This window comes from Heptranchias perlo, chromosome 8, assembly GCF_035084215.1.
Source record: "Heptranchias perlo isolate sHepPer1 chromosome 8, sHepPer1.hap1, whole genome shotgun sequence".
Classification (NCBI taxonomy): domain Eukaryota; kingdom Metazoa; phylum Chordata; class Chondrichthyes; order Hexanchiformes; family Hexanchidae; genus Heptranchias; species Heptranchias perlo.
In genome coordinates, this window is record NC_090332.1 from 63,796,406 (window position 1) to 63,812,277 (window position 15,872).

Below are 15,872 nucleotides of genomic sequence, written 5' to 3' on the forward strand. Positions count from 1 at the left end.
GGAAACTGGAGGCAATAATTCGTAGCGAGGAGCCATATGTGGTAAGGGTAACTGAAACAAGGGTACATAAGGAACAAGACTGGCAGTTAAATATTGCAGGATATAACGTATTTGGAAACGATAGGGGAGGAAGCAGTGGGATTGGGGTAGCTGTACTAATTAGAGACAACATAATGGCAATAGAAAAAAGGGACATAAGTAATATTAAGATGGAAACAGAATCCATTTGAATTGAGACAAAGGATAAGAAGAGATCGATCACGTTAATAGTTATATTCTACAGACAACCTAATAGTGGAAGGGAAATGGAGGATGAAATATGTAGACAAATCTATGAAATGAGTAAAAAACATCAAATAATAATCATGGGAGATTTCAACTACCCCCAGATAAACTGGCAAGAAGAGGTTGGGAAAGTGGAAAAGGGAATGAAGTTTTTACAGTATGTACAGGACCGCTTTTTTACCCAGTAAGTGAGAAGCCTGACAAGAGAGGAATCACTGCTGGATCTAGTAATGGGAAATAAACCAGAGCAGATAAGAGCAGTAGGCGTAGGGGAACATCGAATCATAGAACGTTACGGCACAGAAGGAGGCCATTCGGCCCATCATGTCCGTGCCTGACATCCAGGCAATAGCAATCATAACGTAATAAGGTTTAAAATAATGATTGAGAATGACATAAGTAAGACAAAGACCAAAGTAATAGATTGGGAAAATAGCTAATTTAGAGGGGATGAGAATTGTGGAAAACTATAAAGACCACATTAATGTAGAAATACATGAACAGTTACTTGACCATAAAAGAGAAAAGCATGATGGGTATTTGACCAATGTTAACTCCTTGACTCCCATACACGGGGTAGTTACAATTTCTCACACACTCACAGAAAGACGCAATTGTCCTTAGTATGTTGATAATTAAGTTGGCTGTGCAGGTGCTTGGTACAGTCTGGCCTTCCCTTCCCCCCCCCCCGTAGATAAGGACATGCTGCTTATAAAATAATGAGAATACAGTTCTTGAAGAGGCCATGTAGCCTTGATACTGACTTCATCCCTGTGATCAGCTAGCTTCGGAATTTAGGGAGGCAGGGTTCTCTCATGCCTGCAAAGCCTACGTGCCAAAGCAGGAATGAGCTATGGAGTCCAGAGGAGGGGTTCCCTATTTTTGATTGACGAACCACTTGACCACTGAGAGTGTACGTGTACGCCCATATTCAAAGATAGACAGACATTTCTGAACCAAGTGTATAAAAGATAAACGTTTCTTTGTTTGAATTGAAGTCGTAGTCTCAACCGTTGCTTGAGCTACCTTCCAACTTGTACAAGTTTCTTAATAAATTCTTACTTGTCTAAATTAAGTGTTTGAAGTTAATGCATTGTGTATAATAGGTAATTAAGTTTTCGACAGTTTCTTGGAGGTCCCACCGAGATCACTTGTGATCTCAGGTAAGTGCAGACACAAGTGTCTGTGCAAGCCCAGATACACAGCGATTGAAAGGTGTATGCATTAACTGACGTGACTAATTCTTCTGTTTGCCTTTAGAAATTGGAAGGCGATCATAGGAAATGTGTTTCGTATAGACAAGGAAAGAAAAAAAAAGAGAGAGAGACGCGCGACAGATTACTCGATATTGTCAGCTGCGGTGTTGTAGTAACGGGCTGAGAGAGAGCAATAACAGAGTAAATCTGTGATACCGGTGATACTAGACTGAAGTTGAGGTTGCTGTATGGGACCGACATACGTTCAGCTACTAGTGGATAGAGGCGTCAGAAAAGAGGTAAACCAGTTTACAGACTTGTTTAAAAATTCTTAGTGTGAAGTTGTAATTTGGACAAGCGCAGACTAGATGTTGCGTAATTCGGAAAAGTGTGAAATTGCAAGTCTGTAGTGGCGACAAACGCAGACTGGTGTGGATGTCGTGGATTCGGAAAAGTGTGAAATTCTGGTTTACCTGAATTAAGTGTTTAGATAGAAACACTGATACTGCTCAAGGGAAGGAGCACTTTTAACAAAAAAAAATCTTGCGTAAGTCAGCTGATTCAACTAAGTGCAGACGTTTCTCTCACACACCGTCTTGTCCAATCAGTTGAATTATCAAGTATAGAATTGTGATAGTTAAGATAGGTCTTGATTGTTGTGTAATTACAGTGTGGAGGATTGTATAAACTATAAGCCATGGGCGCCAACACTAGCAAAATCCCTCCAAAGGGAACACCTGCTGCTTACATGTATAGAGACTTTGGGAGGGAGGCAACTGACGAGTTGATAGTTTGACCAAAACTAAGAAATATCCCTTTCCCGAAGACGGTACATTTAATATGGATAGAATTAAGTGACTAGAAAAATGTTTAAAAGACAGAGACCCGAAAAAGAAAGGTTCTGTTGTTCCAGTGTACTGTCCCTTTAAAAAGCCTGTCTTGATCAGTGTTTTTTTTGTGTCGGTGTTGTGGGTCACGCCCCCTTCTTACTGCGTCTTACGTGTTTTCTTCTTTTGTGTGATGTATCTGTCTTGTCTTGTGTTGTGTTTAATTCTGATATTGCTGAATTAAAATTGGAGTTATTGAGGTTAAGTGACCTATTAAATTCTGGTTCTTATAAAATGTGAGCATGTTAAATTCCAGACATGGGATCTTCTAAAAAAAATTGGCATTTTGAATTTTTATCTTGTGATTGGCTGTGGTTTAAAAAAAGAGGTTTAAAAAAAAACTTAATTAACGGGACAGATTAAAAAAAAAGCTATCTGTTATCACCGTGATAGGAAAAGTTGGAAAGCTGGAACAGCTCGGAGCGTTGATTATAATCACACCCACTAAAAGTATGTAGAAAAAAAAAGTGAATTCGACAGCAAATTATAAAACTTATGAAGCAATGTGAAGGTTGATCAGTACCTAAAACAAAAGTTGATGTAAACTAAAATGTACGATGGGAGATGTTATTTCCCGGTATGAATTTTTAAAAAGAATTTATGTGCAAATTACGTTGACGTATGCTGAGAACGCTGCGTGAATCTGATATCTGACTCCGTCGGTTTGTTAAAAAGTTAACCCTTCCAAGGACACCGACATCTGTTTTCAATTCACCAAGACAAAATGAGGTTTAATTGTAAAAAAAAAGATAAAGTACAGATTTAAAGAATTACAAGTTACAGTTGCAAGATGATCTCTACTTATAAATTAAACTGATCTTCGGAGCATTTTGTGCTATTGTGATTGATTAAACACTATGATTAAAATAAATTTCAAAAATAGTGTGCAAAAAAAATATAGTGTACGCAAGAGCAAGTTAAGATTAACCCCTTCCATCCCAAGAAGCCAGACTGTCATGCCAAGAGCAGTTCAAACAGATAGAAATGACCCAGTCGGTTGAGAACTGTCTGAGGCTAACCATTACACAGGTGAACATGAGGTAACAATTGGTATAGGTTATATTATTAAAATTGACCCAATTACTCAGAAATGCCAAAGGCAACAATTGACTGAAATATAAGTTTACACACAGACAATGCTACAGTAAAAAAAAATTGATAAGAAAGGAATGTAAAACAAATCGTATGAAAAGAAAGCATAGGTTAGACAATTGGAAGTCCATTACTTGAGCTATGTACTGACACAGCGTACTAAACGCCAATCAGTTTTACCCCGCCACAGTATGATAAGGAAGTTCGATCTGACCAAAGAGGGAGACCTTCCCTGACAAATTATATAACTCGCATTGAGAATGCTAAGAAAACTCAACAATTAGATCAACACCTCCTAACTCAAGTGTTAAAACAAAGCGCGACATGGAATGGAAGTGGACATCGTAAAAGAGATAGACAAATATGGAGACGTAAAGATCTGTGATAAATGATATAGCAACTGCCTTTAATACGGGTGCCTCAGTTGTTAGTAACATTGATTTGGCAACATTACATCAAAAGGTCAGAGATTTAGGGTCTCGCATTAAAGATATATTTTTAAAAAATGAAAATACAGATAAGGAATTGTCTGAGGATCAAATGCTGACCATACATTTGCAAAGGATAGCTACAGTGCTAGAAACACATGCCCAAACCATTAATAAATTAATAAAAGAGGAATATAACGTATCTTAGCAGGCGGCTGCTAATGACATCTGCTTAATGTGGTTACATCTTGAAAGCACGGAGATTAGGATTTGGACTTGGGAATTCCAGCCCGCAGTCCTACGTACATCTGTATGTGGGAAAGACAGTGTTTATCTCAGACAGGCTGCGTGCTCCAGAGAGAGAGAGAGAAAGGGACTAGGCAATTTCTCTCTCCTGTTTTATTTTCTGGATTTGTTTCGGGTAAAGGGATTATTCCTTTGGACAAAATAAATAATAAATGATGATTTGACAAATTAATCACTTGGGCTCTCAAGAAGAGCCGCAATGGATTTTCTGTGTTTATTTTAAAACAGGTGACCCTGGTTTTTGGGACCACGTGAGTGTTGATGGTGCAGGATTACCAAGAGTAGTTCTTTGACATAAAATGGCTTTACAAAGTCACGGTGCAACCTTTGCTGGAGAAATTTGGTCCAGGAAACGATCCAGTGGTGTTAAAGATTTAAGACTTTAGCTGCAGACATCAGCAGATACCAAATGTCACAGCGTGGTGATATCAACCTGATTCTCTTTTGAAAACATTTTGATTTGTTTTGTTTTAACCCAGAGGCAGTAGTAGAGGCGGGTACAATTTTGTCTTTTAAAAAGCATTTGGACAGTTACATGGGTAAGATGGGTATAGAGGGATATGGGCCAAGTGCGGGCAATTGGGACTAGCTTAGTGGTATAAACTGGGCGACATGGACATGTTGGGCCGAAGGGCCTGTTTCCATGTTGTAACTTCTATGATTCTATGATTTATTGTCTTCTCAGACAGAGTGCTCGAGGTGGGAAGATATGGGAGTTACATCCAAAATTAATTACGAGCACTTCATCTCGACTATAACAAAACCACAAAGCCTGGACATAATTTGTTTCTGAAATTGGAATTGATAAGAAAAATTTATATGAGTTGCTATTCAAGCACTCGAGGGAAAAAATTTACTTGTAATTTAAGGGGATAATCAAATTATATTTTAAAATAAAAGAAGTCCAGTCTAAATGGTTCCTATTGAATGCTGTGTATCAAGGAAGAATTCTTTTCGAGAGGGAAGAAAATTTTACATTGACAAGTCCTGTCAGTCCAACAATACTGCTCTCAAGTTGGGATAATTGTGAAATCATAGAAGGGACTAGGGCACAATATAGTGGGATATTTTGGGAAATGAAAAGCGGTTCAAGAAGAAATTACGTAAAATAAATAAATTTTGGGATATTGGACTGGACTGTAAATATTGTATCGGACAGTAACGTTCCTCCAGGGCTCATGATAGGTAATATAATGGGTTATGTAAAATTGGATGAGAGGAAGTGATTGAGAATTAAAGTAAAGAAACAGAGAAATTACAACAAATGGGAATTTCTCTAAGGACATTGAATTGGGCATGATTAAAAAAAAATCGATCTGGCATAAATATACAATCTAGTGAAAGTCAGGAAAGTGTAGTTGAGAATAGTAAATTCATAGCTTTCTCGTGGAGATATTTGTGTCCTTGCCTATAATGAACAATGAGAAAGCTACACTCAATAGCCTGGCCACTACCCTGACATCGGGACCATGCAGGGGGAGATAAGCACTCTAGACACCCCTGATCTTTTTGATAAGATAACCTGAAAACCTAAGAATGGCTACAGTGGAGATAAAATATACAAATGTATGTTGCCATCATCTGAAACGGAGACCAGGAAGAAGAACATGATTACAAAGGCCTATGGCCTGGTGAGCTATTGCAACCACTCTTTAAACAAACCAGTTGCTTTTACAGGACTGAATCCTACAGGACATATGATGTGTGCCATGGAAAACACGTTCGGAAATACCATGAGGAAGAAGAGACTGGCCAGCAGAAAGTTAATATCCAAGAACACTAAGCTCATTCCTATGAGATGCTGCTAGTATGCGGAAATACATGAAGAAGATACACTGAAGAATGAGTCTCAGACAGGCTCAGTTACTTGACAACAGCACAACATGAAATGGGTAATGTGGTCCAGGTGAGTGAGAAATCCTTTTAAACAAGGCACTGACACATGGTCCATAGAGAAACCAACTAATTAATGAAACAGTCAGGAAACACTAGTACCAATCAGAAGGACTGAAATTAAAGTAAAGAGGGACATAGTAATTTGGATTTCCAAAATTCAGCGTTAGGTTTCCATCAGTTAACAGTGAAATTGGGAGAAAAAATATTTAGAAGATATCCGCACGATGGATACAAAATTACAAAATTATGAGGGGCCCAGATAAAGTACACAGGAAGTACCTGTTTCCCCTAGCAGAGGGTTCAAGAACTAGAGGACATAGATTTAAGCTGATCGGCTGGAACAAAATTAGAGGGATGTGTTACTAGACATGCTGTCACTGTATGTTCACATAGTGTTGGACACAGCCCAGAAGCACAGTGTGGGTTTAACAATACCGGTACCAATCAGGATATTAACTATACCATGGAGGCCCTAGAGGCGGATCTAAAACCCACTCAAGTGGCATATGCCGGAGAGGGCAAATACTGTGTTACAACTAATTTGAAAACATTTAAATATGCCAATCGAACTTGTGATATTTTAAGTCCAGAATTCTACTCCATTCCTGAAGTCCCGGTTCGGATTGGACCCGAGGAACTGGTAGAGATACACCGGCATAACCTCACCACCTTACAAGTTTCTGAGAATGTCAAAAAGGATTTAAAAGAATATCAGGACACATTTGGGTATCTGACACCCCTGTTGCCTGAATACTTGAAAGCATTGCGAATGGAGATACTCCTCTCCCAGAAGGTTTATTATAACCTACAACAGGACAATAACAACATTAAGCATGACATTGACCAAATTAAAGTCACCACCTGGTGAGATGACCTCTGGAATTTGGGACTGAATATACAGATCCATCTTTGGATTAGATTAATTTCATATGTATTAGTCGTAGTGCAGTTTGTTGTAATGTGCTTTTTTATTTTCATTGCATGTAATAAATGTAAGCAGAGGATGAAGGGTTTGGCAAAGATAGTAAAACAGAGCCTGGGTGAGAATGTCCCCATTGTCTCTGTGGTTTCAACTAAGAAAACATCTTAATGGTACCGGCAGTAGCATCCGCTGGGGTAAGGTGCATGTAAAAGGGACGACAATCATAGTTTGATAGGATTATCAGATGCACTGCCTCTCTTCCACCCGGACTGGTGGCCAACACGAAGGGAACCTGGTTAAGATGAGGTACAGCATCTAACGGGATATTGTAGGGAAAATTTGGATTAAGGGATATAAAGGGGAGGGCCCCAATTCACAGGTATAAAATGGTCTGAAGGTACCATTCAGTCTAGTTAGGCTGGAAACAAAATATAAAGCACCATAGGATATTTGACTATGTTAGCCCTTTTCAAACTAACATGAATAGGTTTAGCTGACCAAGGACATTCGCAGCTTACTTGAGAGATGTTTAGAAGGAGTCTGTTCCTGAGAAGAGATAAGAGTACAAAGGCGTATTGATGAAACATGTCTGGGTTCTATTGGGACTTCTCTAGTTCAGGGACTAGTCATATTCCTTGTTATAATTCTTATAGTTTATTGCTTACTTAAATGTTGCTGTGCTATGATGTCCAATCTGGGTACACATATACCGCCCACAAATTTAGTGGCACAAGTACGGGTGACACAGGATGAGGTCCAGGAGGAGTTTGAACGTCTGGGGGAAATAATGCTCTATTAGAGTATTGTCCTTATATATATATATATATATGTAGGACAAAAGGAGGGAATGTGGAAAACTATAAAGACCACATTAATGTAGAAATACATGAACAGTTACTTGACCATAAAAGAGAAAAGCATGATGGGTATTTGACCAATGTTAACTCCTTGACTCCCATACACGGGGTAGTTACAATTTCTCACACACTCACAGAAAGACGCAATTGTCCTTAGTATGTTGATAATTAAGTTGGCTGTGCAGGTGCTTGGTACAGTCTGGCCTTCCCTTCCCCCCCCCCCCGTAGATAAGGACATGCTGCTTATAAAATAATGAGAATACAGTTCTTGAAGAGGCCATGTAGCCTTGATACTGACTTCATCCCTGTGATCAGCTAGCTTCGGAATTTAGGGAGGCAGGGTTCTCTCATGCCTGCAAAGCCTACGTGCCAAAGCAGGAATGAGCTATGGAGTCCAGAGGAGGGGTTCCCTATTTTTGATTGACGAACCACTTGACCACTGAGAGTGTACGTGTACGCCCATATTCAAAGATAGACAGACATTTCTGAACCAAGTGTATAAAAGATAAACGTTTCTTTGTTTGAATTGAAGTCGTAGTCTCAACCGTTGCTTGAGCTACCTTCCAACTTGTACAAGTTTCTTAATAAATTCTTACTTGTCTAAATTAAGTGTTTGAAGTTAATGCATTGTGTATAATAGGTAATTAAGTTTTCGACAGTTTCTTGGAGGTCCCACCGAGATCACTTGTGATCTCAGGTAAGTGCAGACACAAGTGTCTGTGCAAGCCCAGATACACAGCGATTGAAAGGTGTATGCATTAACTGACGTGACTAATTCTTCTGTTTGCCTTTAGAAATTGGAAGGCGATCATAGGAAATGTGTTTCGTATAGACAAGGAAAGAAAAAAAAAGAGAGAGAGACGCGCGACAGATTACTCGATATTGTCAGCTGCGGTGTTGTAGTAACGGGCTGAGAGAGAGCAATAACAGAGTAAATCTGTGATACCGGTGATACTAGACTGAAGTTGAGGTTGCTGTATGGGACCGACATACGTTCAGCTACTAGTGGATAGAGGCGTCAGAAAAGAGGTAAACCAGTTTACAGACTTGTTTAAAAATTCTTAGTGTGAAGTTGTAATTTGGACAAGCGCAGACTAGATGTTGCGTAATTCGGAAAAGTGTGAAATTGCAAGTCTGTAGTGGCGACAAACGCAGACTGGTGTGGATGTCGTGGATTCGGAAAAGTGTGAAATTCTGGTTTACCTGAATTAAGTGTTTAGATAGAAACACTGATACTGCTCAAGGGAAGGAGCACTTTTAACAAAAAAAAATCTTGCGTAAGTCAGCTGATTCAACTAAGTGCAGACGTTTCTCTCACACACCGTCTTGTCCAATCAGTTGAATTATCAAGTATAGAATTGTGATAGTTAAGATAGGTCTTGATTGTTGTGTAATTACAGTGTGGAGGATTGTATAAACTATAAGCCATGGGCGCCAACACTAGCAAAATCCCTCCAAAGGGAACACCTGCTGCTTACATGTATAGAGACTTTGGGAGGGAGGCAACTGACGAGTTGATAGTTTGACCAAAACTAAGAAATATCCCTTTCCCGAAGACGGTACATTTAATATGGATAGAATTAAGTGACTAGAAAAATGTTTAAAAGACAGAGACCCGAAAAAGAAAGGTTCTGTTGTTCCAGTGTACTGTCCCTTTAAAAAGCCTGTCTTGATCAGTGTTTTTTTTGTGTCGGTGTTGTGGGTCACGCCCCCTTCTTACTGCGTCTTACGTGTTTTCTTCTTTTGTGTGATGTATCTGTCTTGTCTTGTGTTGTGTTTAATTCTGATATTGCTGAATTAAAATTGGAGTTATTGAGGTTAAGTGACCTATTAAATTCTGGTTCTTATAAAATGTGAGCATGTTAAATTCCAGACATGGGATCTTCTAAAAAAAATTGGCATTTTGAATTTTTATCTTGTGATTGGCTGTGGTTTAAAAAAAGAGGTTTAAAAAAAAACTTAATTAACGGGACAGATTAAAAAAAAAGCTATCTGTTATCACCGTGATAGGAAAAGTTGGAAAGCTGGAACAGCTCGGAGCGTTGATTATAATCACACCCACTAAAAGTATGTAGAAAAAAAAAGTGAATTCGACAGCAAATTATAAAACTTATGAAGCAATGTGAAGGTTGATCAGTACCTAAAACAAAAGTTGATGTAAACTAAAATGTACGATGGGAGATGTTATTTCCCGGTATGAATTTTTAAAAAGAATTTATGTGCAAATTACGTTGACGTATGCTGAGAACGCTGCGTGAATCTGATATCTGACTCCGTCGGTTTGTTAAAAAGTTAACCCTTCCAAGGACACCGACATCTGTTTTCAATTCACCAAGACAAAATGAGGTTTAATTGTAAAAAAAAAGATAAAGTACAGATTTAAAGAATTACAAGTTACAGTTGCAAGATGATCTCTACTTATAAATTAAACTGATCTTCGGAGCATTTTGTGCTATTGTGATTGATTAAACACTATGATTAAAATAAATTTCAAAAATAGTGTGCAAAAAAAATATAGTGTACGCAAGAGCAAGTTAAGATTAACCCCTTCCATCCCAAGAAGCCAGACTGTCATGCCAAGAGCAGTTCAAACAGATAGAAATGACCCAGTCGGTTGAGAACTGTCTGAGGCTAACCATTACACAGGTGAACATGAGGTAACAATTGGTATAGGTTATATTATTAAAATTGACCCAATTACTCAGAAATGCCAAAGGCAACAATTGACTGAAATATAAGTTTACACACAGACAATGCTACAGTAAAAAAAAATTGATAAGAAAGGAATGTAAAACAAATCGTATGAAAAGAAAGCATAGGTTAGACAATTGGAAGTCCATTACTTGAGCTATGTACTGACACAGCGTACTAAACGCCAATCAGTTTTACCCCGCCACAGTATGATAAGGAAGTTCGATCTGACCAAAGAGGGAGACCTTCCCTGACAAATTATATAACTCGCATTGAGAATGCTAAGAAAACTCAACAATTAGATCAACACCTCCTAACTCAAGTGTTAAAACAAAGCGCGACATGGAATGGAAGTGGACATCGTAAAAGAGATAGACAAATATGGAGACGTAAAGATCTGTGATAAATGATATAGCAACTGCCTTTAATACGGGTGCCTCAGTTGTTAGTAACATTGATTTGGCAACATTACATCAAAAGGTCAGAGATTTAGGGTCTCGCATTAAAGATATATTTTTAAAAAATGAAAATACAGATAAGGAATTGTCTGAGGATCAAATGCTGACCATACATTTGCAAAGGATAGCTACAGTGCTAGAAACACATGCCCAAACCATTAATAAATTAATAAAAGAGGAATATAACGTATCTTAGCAGGCGGCTGCTAATGACATCTGCTTAATGTGGTTACATCTTGAAAGCACGGAGATTAGGATTTGGACTTGGGAATTCCAGCCCGCAGTCCTACGTACATCTGTATGTGGGAAAGACAGTGTTTATCTCAGACAGGCTGCGTGCTCCAGAGAGAGAGAGAGAAAGGGACTAGGCAATTTCTCTCTCCTGTTTTATTTTCTGGATTTGTTTCGGGTAAAGGGATTATTCCTTTGGACAAAATAAATAATAAATGATGATTTGACAAATTAATCACTTGGGCTCTCAAGAAGAGCCGCAATGGATTTTCTGTGTTTATTTTAAAACAGGTGACCCTGGTTTTTGGGACCACGTGAGTGTTGATGGTGCAGGATTACCAAGAGTAGTTCTTTGACATAAAATGGCTTTACAAAGTCACGGTGCAACCTTTGCTGGAGAAATTTGGTCCAGGAAACGATCCAGTGGTGTTAAAGATTTAAGACTTTAGCTGCAGACATCAGCAGATACCAAATGTCACAGCGTGGTGATATCAACCTGATTCTCTTTTGAAAACATTTTGATTTGTTTTGTTTTAACCCAGAGGCAGTAGTAGAGGCGGGTACAATTTTGTCTTTTAAAAAGCATTTGGACAGTTACATGGGTAAGATGGGTATAGAGGGATATGGGCCAAGTGCGGGCAATTGGGACTAGCTTAGTGGTATAAACTGGGCGACATGGACATGTTGGGCCGAAGGGCCTGTTTCCATGTTGTAACTTCTATGATTCTATGATTTATTGTCTTCTCAGACAGAGTGCTCGAGGTGGGAAGATATGGGAGTTACATCCAAAATTAATTACGAGCACTTCATCTCGACTATAACAAAACCACAAAGCCTGGACATAATTTGTTTCTGAAATTGGAATTGATAAGAAAAATTTATATGAGTTGCTATTCAAGCACTCGAGGGAAAAAATTTACTTGTAATTTAAGGGGATAATCAAATTATATTTTAAAATAAAAGAAGTCCAGTCTAAATGGTTCCTATTGAATGCTGTGTATCAAGGAAGAATTCTTTTCGAGAGGGAAGAAAATTTTACATTGACAAGTCCTGTCAGTCCAACAATACTGCTCTCAAGTTGGGATAATTGTGAAATCATAGAAGGGACTAGGGCACAATATAGTGGGATATTTTGGGAAATGAAAAGCGGTTCAAGAAGAAATTACGTAAAATAAATAAATTTTGGGATATTGGACTGGACTGTAAATATTGTATCGGACAGTAACGTTCCTCCAGGGCTCATGATAGGTAATATAATGGGTTATGTAAAATTGGATGAGAGGAAGTGATTGAGAATTAAAGTAAAGAAACAGAGAAATTACAACAAATGGGAATTTCTCTAAGGACATTGAATTGGGCATGATTAAAAAAAAATCGATCTGGCATAAATATACAATCTAGTGAAAGTCAGGAAAGTGTAGTTGAGAATAGTAAATTCATAGCTTTCTCGTGGAGATATTTGTGTCCTTGCCTATAATGAACAATGAGAAAGCTACACTCAATAGCCTGGCCACTACCCTGACATCGGGACCATGCAGGGGGAGATAAGCACTCTAGACACCCCTGATCTTTTTGATAAGATAACCTGAAAACCTAAGAATGGCTACAGTGGAGATAAAATATACAAATGTATGTTGCCATCATCTGAAACGGAGACCAGGAAGAAGAACATGATTACAAAGGCCTATGGCCTGGTGAGCTATTGCAACCACTCTTTAAACAAACCAGTTGCTTTTACAGGACTGAATCCTACAGGACATATGATGTGTGCCATGGAAAACACGTTCGGAAATACCATGAGGAAGAAGAGACTGGCCAGCAGAAAGTTAATATCCAAGAACACTAAGCTCATTCCTATGAGATGCTGCTAGTATGCGGAAATACATGAAGAAGATACACTGAAGAATGAGTCTCAGACAGGCTCAGTTACTTGACAACAGCACAACATGAAATGGGTAATGTGGTCCAGGTGAGTGAGAAATCCTTTTAAACAAGGCACTGACACATGGTCCATAGAGAAACCAACTAATTAATGAAACAGTCAGGAAACACTAGTACCAATCAGAAGGACTGAAATTAAAGTAAAGAGGGACATAGTAATTTGGATTTCCAAAATTCAGCGTTAGGTTTCCATCAGTTAACAGTGAAATTGGGAGAAAAAATATTTAGAAGATATCCGCACGATGGATACAAAATTACAAAATTATGAGGGGCCCAGATAAAGTACACAGGAAGTACCTGTTTCCCCTAGCAGAGGGTTCAAGAACTAGAGGACATAGATTTAAGCTGATCGGCTGGAACAAAATTAGAGGGATGTGTTACTAGACATGCTGTCACTGTATGTTCACATAGTGTTGGACACAGCCCAGAAGCACAGTGTGGGTTTAACAATACCGGTACCAATCAGGATATTAACTATACCATGGAGGCCCTAGAGGCGGATCTAAAACCCACTCAAGTGGCATATGCCGGAGAGGGCAAATACTGTGTTACAACTAATTTGAAAACATTTAAATATGCCAATCGAACTTGTGATATTTTAAGTCCAGAATTCTACTCCATTCCTGAAGTCCCGGTTCGGATTGGACCCGAGGAACTGGTAGAGATACACCGGCATAACCTCACCACCTTACAAGTTTCTGAGAATGTCAAAAAGGATTTAAAAGAATATCAGGACACATTTGGGTATCTGACACCCCTGTTGCCTGAATACTTGAAAGCATTGCGAATGGAGATACTCCTCTCCCAGAAGGTTTATTATAACCTACAACAGGACAATAACAACATTAAGCATGACATTGACCAAATTAAAGTCACCACCTGGTGAGATGACCTCTGGAATTTGGGACTGAATATACAGATCCATCTTTGGATTAGATTAATTTCATATGTATTAGTCGTAGTGCAGTTTGTTGTAATGTGCTTTTTTATTTTCATTGCATGTAATAAATGTAAGCAGAGGATGAAGGGTTTGGCAAAGATAGTAAAACAGAGCCTGGGTGAGAATGTCCCCATTGTCTCTGTGGTTTCAACTAAGAAAACATCTTAATGGTACCGGCAGTAGCATCCGCTGGGGTAAGGTGCATGTAAAAGGGACGACAATCATAGTTTGATAGGATTATCAGATGCACTGCCTCTCTTCCACCCGGACTGGTGGCCAACACGAAGGGAACCTGGTTAAGATGAGGTACAGCATCTAACGGGATATTGTAGGGAAAATTTGGATTAAGGGATATAAAGGGGAGGGCCCCAATTCACAGGTATAAAATGGTCTGAAGGTACCATTCAGTCTAGTTAGGCTGGAAACAAAATATAAAGCACCATAGGATATTTGACTATGTTAGCCCTTTTCAAACTAACATGAATAGGTTTAGCTGACCAAGGACATTCGCAGCTTACTTGAGAGATGTTTAGAAGGAGTCTGTTCCTGAGAAGAGATAAGAGTACAAAGGCGTATTGATGAAACATGTCTGGGTTCTATTGGGACTTCTCTAGTTCAGGGACTAGTCATATTCCTTGTTATAATTCTTATAGTTTATTGCTTACTTAAATGTTGCTGTGCTATGATGTCCAATCTGGGTACACATATACCGCCCACAAATTTAGTGGCACAAGTACGGGTGACACAGGATGAGGTCCAGGAGGAGTTTGAACGTCTGGGGGAAATAATGCTCTATTAGAGTATTGTCCTTATATATATATATATATATGTAGGACAAAAGGAGGGAATGTGGAAAACTATAAAGACCACATTAATGTAGAAATACATGAACAGTTACTTGACCATAAAAGAGAAAAGCATGATGGGTATTTGACCAATGTTAACTCCTTGACTCCCATACACGGGGTAGTTACAATTTCTCACACACTCACAGAAAGACGCAATTGTCCTTAGTATGTTGATAATTAAGTTGGCTGTGCAGGTGCTTGGTACAGTCTGGCCTTCCCTTCCCCCCCCCCCGTAGATAAGGACATGCTGCTTATAAAATAATGAGAATACAGTTCTTGAAGAGGCCATGTAGCCTTGATACTGACTTCATCCCTGTGATCAGCTAGCTTCGGAATTTAGGGAGGCAGGGTTCTCTCATGCCTGCAAAGCCTACGTGCCAAAGCAGGAATGAGCTATGGAGTCCAGAGGAGGGGTTCCCTATTTTTGATTGACGAACCACTTGACCACTGAGAGTGTACGTGTACGCCCATATTCAAAGATAGACAGACATTTCTGAACCAAGTGTATAAAAGATAAACGTTTCTTTGTTTGAATTGAAGTCGTAGTCTCAACCGTTGCTTGAGCTACCTTCCAACTTGTACAAGTTTCTTAATAAATTCTTACTTGTCTAAATTAAGTGTTTGAAGTTAATGCATTGTGTATAATAGGTAATTAAGTTTTCGACAGAATAGAACTAGGGAAGGTAAAGTGGAAAAACATTTTGACAGAACAAAGAGCTCGAACAGCAGTGGGAAATATTTAAAATGGTGATCGATAGAGTTCAGGAGAAATATATTCTGCTAAAAAGCAAGAACAAACTAGCCAATAATGAAACACCATGGATCAATAAAGAGATTAGGATAAAATTGAAACTAAAGAAAAAGCATACTCGAAGTACAGAGACAATAAAGGAG

At 38.7% G+C, this 15,872-nt stretch overlaps 1 long non-coding RNA gene across 3 annotated transcripts; it reads left to right on the forward strand.

Annotated features, from left to right (window-relative positions):
* Positions 1-749: 749 nt before the first annotated feature.
* Positions 750-15,559, forward strand: LOC137324646 (uncharacterized). 3 transcript variants are annotated; one of them, XR_010963695.1, is made up of 4 exons: positions 750-1,448; positions 1,546-1,780; positions 5,872-8,898; positions 12,990-15,559. It is a non-coding gene; the product is annotated as an uncharacterized lncRNA (long non-coding RNA). The 3 variants fall into 3 exon arrangements; XR_010963694.1 differs by having other exon boundaries at positions 750-1,780; XR_010963693.1 differs by lacking the exons at positions 750-1,448; positions 1,546-1,780 and having other exon boundaries at positions 1,788-8,566; positions 8,664-8,898.
* The last annotated feature ends 313 nt before the right edge of the window (positions 15,560-15,872 follow it).